The sequence below is a fragment of the Pongo abelii genome, chromosome 4 (assembly GCF_028885655.2).
Source record: "Pongo abelii isolate AG06213 chromosome 4, NHGRI_mPonAbe1-v2.0_pri, whole genome shotgun sequence".
Taxonomy (NCBI): Eukaryota; Metazoa; Chordata; class Mammalia; order Primates; family Hominidae; genus Pongo; species Pongo abelii.
The window spans coordinates 38,066,907-38,071,491 of NC_071989.2; positions in this window are offsets into that span (position 1 = coordinate 38,066,907).

Sequence of the window (4,585 nt, forward strand, 5' to 3'; positions counted from 1 at the left end):
TGAAGTATGTGACATTTCTCCCATGTTTAAGATTAAGGAATCCCAGCCTACACGGATGCTTCCTAGGGTTCCACCGGGCAGCTTGGGAAACGCTTGCAGCTTGGGAAACAGGCTTGCAGTCCTACTGAGTCTCCTGTGGGAAGCAAATGTTCCTGGGAGGTGAGTCTGTAGGAGAATGAGATCAGTGCAGACAAGGCCTTGACAGCGTGGGCTTGAGAGGGGCTGCAGAGGCAGTGGGTCTGAAAGGGAGGGGTGGGTGTGAAGATCCAAAGTGATCCTTTTCCCAAGGAGCCTGGAGCCTGGCAGAGCAGAGCTCCCTGCTCCCCTACCTCATGGCTGCCTTTCTCCATGAGAGGCCTCTCTCCCCTCTCATTCTTCCCAGTGAAGCTTAGCTGCCCTGCCATCCAGAGCTCTGTCCTCTCCCCATCTCCACCTTCCCAAGCCAACAGCACCCCAGGCTTTGTCTGGGTGTCAGGGCTGAGCTCTCAGTGTCCCTTCAGCCTGGAATGCCCTCCCCTCCCTCAAGCCCTCTCTGGGAAATTCCTACTCATCCTTTAATAGTTTAGGCAGCCACTTCCAGGAGGTGGTCCCTGATAGCATCACCCCGCCCTGACCTCCCCACCCACCTCCCCTGCTCCCCAGGGTCAGCAGGATTCCTTGTCCCTCCCGGGAGCTCCATGACACCCTTCACTGCACGTCTTCATTGCTACCCCTCCCCACGTTCTCATGCTCCATTTGTGTCCCTCTAATCTGGGAGCCCCTTGCAGCATTGTCTCTGTATCTTTACATTCTCCCCTGGCAGGAGATAGCTGCTCAGCAATTAATTGAATGAATGAGACCCAGGCCTGGAACAGGTGAGCAGGGAGTGGGTTAAAATCCCCTACATGTACCATTTTAAAGAGTTTCCCAAGTTAAAACAATCAATTCCACATGTTCCGAAACCTCATCCTTCTTCGCCATTGCTTAGCTTTATGGTTCTCTGGTTTCCTGGAGGCTGAAGTCTTCTCTCCACCCCTCTCACGGTCTGCCCACCCCGTCCAACTTCCATCTGACCTGCTCTTCCCTCTGTTGCCATGCCCTTGGGCCACTGATTCATATTGTCGCTTCTCAGAAATCATGAATGAGCATTGGAATATCAATGGCATGGCCTTAAGTTTATGCTTCCCTAAGTAGAAAGTAAATGCAAATATCTTGAGAAAACAATCTAACTTGAAGAATGGAAAGAAGGGATGTTTTTCCATCTCACTCTGTCACCCAGGCTGGAGTGCGGTGGCACTATCTTGGCTCACTGCAACCTCTGCCTCCTGGGTTCAAGCAATTCTTGTGCCTCAGCCTCCCGAGTGGCTCGGACTACAGGTGTGCGCCACTATGCCTGGCTAATTTTTGTATTTTTAGTAGAGATGAGGTCTCACCATGTTGGCCAGGCTGGTCTTGAACTCCTGACCTCAGATGATCCATCTGCCTCAGCCTCCCAAAGTGCTGGGATTTTTTTTTTTTTTTTTTTTAAGAACAAGGTCGGCTTTAATAATTCATGAAAAAGAGAAAACTAGAAGGAAACTGGAAGCAGAGGACACAGAAAATTTGCTGTTAGCAGCGCAGCCAGGGCTGCATGATGACTCTTCATGGGCTCTGGGCATTTTTGTCTCTGTGGGCCCCTTCTCCATTAAAATATACAACTGCATTGTTACAGGCAAGTACAATCTAAGCTGGGTTAATTATTATATATGCATTATTGTTATATTTATTTTTCTTTTGATTTTAAAAATGTTTAAAAAGTGTTTGGGCCCCTAGGCACTGTATTTGCTGTGTCTAATAGCTTAGTCCACTCTGAGCCCACCACTCTGCCCTTTTGACACTTTGGGTGGCACTATTCCTCCTGCTTGGAGTATCTGTCGTCCATCCCAGCCTGTGTTGACCTGGCCCACGTGACAGATTCCTACTCACGTGCAAGGTCCAGCTCCAACGTAACTTTCGCCAAATTTAGCAAATTAAAATACAGCAAGCCCACTTGGATTTGAACTTCAGACAAATTACAAATATGTATTATTTGTTATAACAAGCATGAGTATGTTCCACATGTCTCATGTCTCACATGTTGCATGAGACATGCTTGTACTAAGAAATTGTGCGTGCTTATCTGAAATTCAGATTTAACTAGGTGTCCTGTATTTTCTCTGGCAACACTAATCTGTAGCTGTTTCTGATTCATTTTCCTTCCGGCTCTTTATCCCACCTGTGGCTCTCTCTGAGGCATTTTAGCGCTCTCTCCACACCTCTCCCCGCACGTCTCGCTTTTGGGGTATCACGGACTCCTCCCCGCAGCTGCAGTCTCATCTTCATCCCACTCAGCTGCCATGGCCAGGGACGTGACAGTGTATTCCTTGTCTTAAATGAGTAAATATGAGTAAATGTGTGATTGCCCTTCGTTTCCCCAACTGTCTGTTTTCAGGGATGATTTGGCAGCATTTGGTTTTAATTTCATTCAGGATGTTGTGAGGCTGAGACTAAAGATGAGTTAACTATTGCCTGGGATTCCAGCAGTGCTTCTGTTAACAAACGTGTGTCCCAAGAAGACCCTTGGGGCTTTTTCATTACCTGATGGAAAAAAGCCAGAGACCCTCGGCTAAAACCCACGCCACCTCCTTGGGTGGACTATGTGTGGAGGCAACAGGCTTCCCCCTCCCAAGGGATTCTGGTGTCAGATAGTACATCGGCCGTGGCCAACGTAGGATCTTGTGTTCGAAGGGAAGGTCTTTGTTTTTGAGACGTAGGTTCAGGAAATTCTGATTTTCCACCTCTATCTCGGGAGTGGATTGATTCTTTTAAAAGTTCACTTTAACCTACTTCACTCCACACTCACGGTCCCCCAGAGTGCCTCCTTAACACAGCAGAAAGTTGGCCTGAGATGATCTCATGGGCACAAGCCACATAAGGTGGTCGGGACCAGTATCCAGGCTCCTCACCCAGTGCTCTTCCACCCTTCTCTGCAGCGCGGATTTCAGAGCTGGAGGCCAACGAGCGTGGCCTTCCCTCTGGGGATCGCAGTGAGGGGTGGCACGCACTCAGGGCTGCAGACCAGCAAAGCACCAGCCCAAGAAGGACGGGGGAGCACGGTGCAGGCGCCCCCAGGCTGCTGGGAACTTCCCAGCTCTCAGCACATTCTCCTTTTCTTGGTTGAAGGAAGTTTCTAAAGTTGACCATAGGTTAATCATTTTGTTATTCATGCTGAGCAAGAAACCAGGGTCCAAATACCGTGTGTGTGTGTGTTTGGGGAGGGGTGTCCTCTGTGTGTGTGTGTGTGTGTGTTGTGTGTTTGGGGAGGGGTGCCCTCCCAGTAGGGAGCTGCCCAGTAGTTTCTGCCTCTTATTAATCTCTAGTCCAGCTCTTGACTAACCATGAAGCTCACAGGAACAGGCAAGATGGCCCAAAATAGTTTCCAGGGTGGTCACCAGGTGTGATGAGAAAGAAGACAAAACAATGAACCCATGGATCCATGGTCACGTCTACATGGGGAATTCTGTACACGACACCCCCAGACTGTGAAACAATCATTGGCCCAATAAAGTCTCTGATAAGCTCTACAATTATATTTTAAACCTTAAAGCATGGTTTGATGCTATTTAACTCAATATTTTCCAAAGTTATTTGTCCTCCTCCCTTTTTTTTTTTTTTTTTTTTTTAATTTGAGGAGCATCTCACTGGGTAAGTAATCCCGGACACGCTTTGGGAAAATAGCTCTAAAAAGGGAGAGGAGGTAAGCAGGAGGTTTTACCATCTTATGTTCCCGCTCCAAGTCACTGACTTTGGACTGGAATTTTGGCTTGGAGAAAACGCAGCTGGCCTCAGCACCGCCCTGGAGCCTCTTCCAGCCAGTCCTGGCAGGACTCTGAATGCCTGAACCCACAAGTTGGTACCCGTGACTCCACCAAGTCTCCACGCAGGGACGGCATGCATCGGGAAGAGGGGGCATTTCAGGCAAAGGCTAGTGCAGCACAAATGCCATCCATGGGGCAGCCCAGGCTGGGGCCATGCAGAACAGCCATAGAGCACCATTCAAGGCCGCCTTTTGATAGCCACAAGGCAGTCTGTGACGTGACTCAGTTTCATACAAGCTGCTTCCCTTGCCTGGGACGCTCCTGATCTGTTGGCACTGTTTCTTAACTTCGGTCTTAAAGTCATTTCTAATTAAAGCAAGCTCCCCTGTTAGTGTCTATACTATAGGGTCCTGTTTGTATTCTTTTAGCGTTTCTCAACACATGGATCACTACATATTTTACTTTTTTGAATGTTGTCTGTTTCCCCACAAATAAAATAACTCCAGGAGGGCAGAGGTTTTTGCTGTGGTCACCATTAGAGCCCTGGTGCCAGGAACAGTGCCTGGCACAGTGTAGGCACACCATAAGGGTTTGTTGAATGAATAAGAACAATTTTGCACGTTTTTTCCCTCCTGAGTGGTGATTGGTTGATGGGAGTTGATAGGCAAGGCCACTGACCATCCAGTGGGCTGTGTGGTAAGAAGGGGGTGATTCTTAATAAATACTTGTGGATGGCTGCCTGGCCCAGTGCATGCAAGGAAGTACAGAAG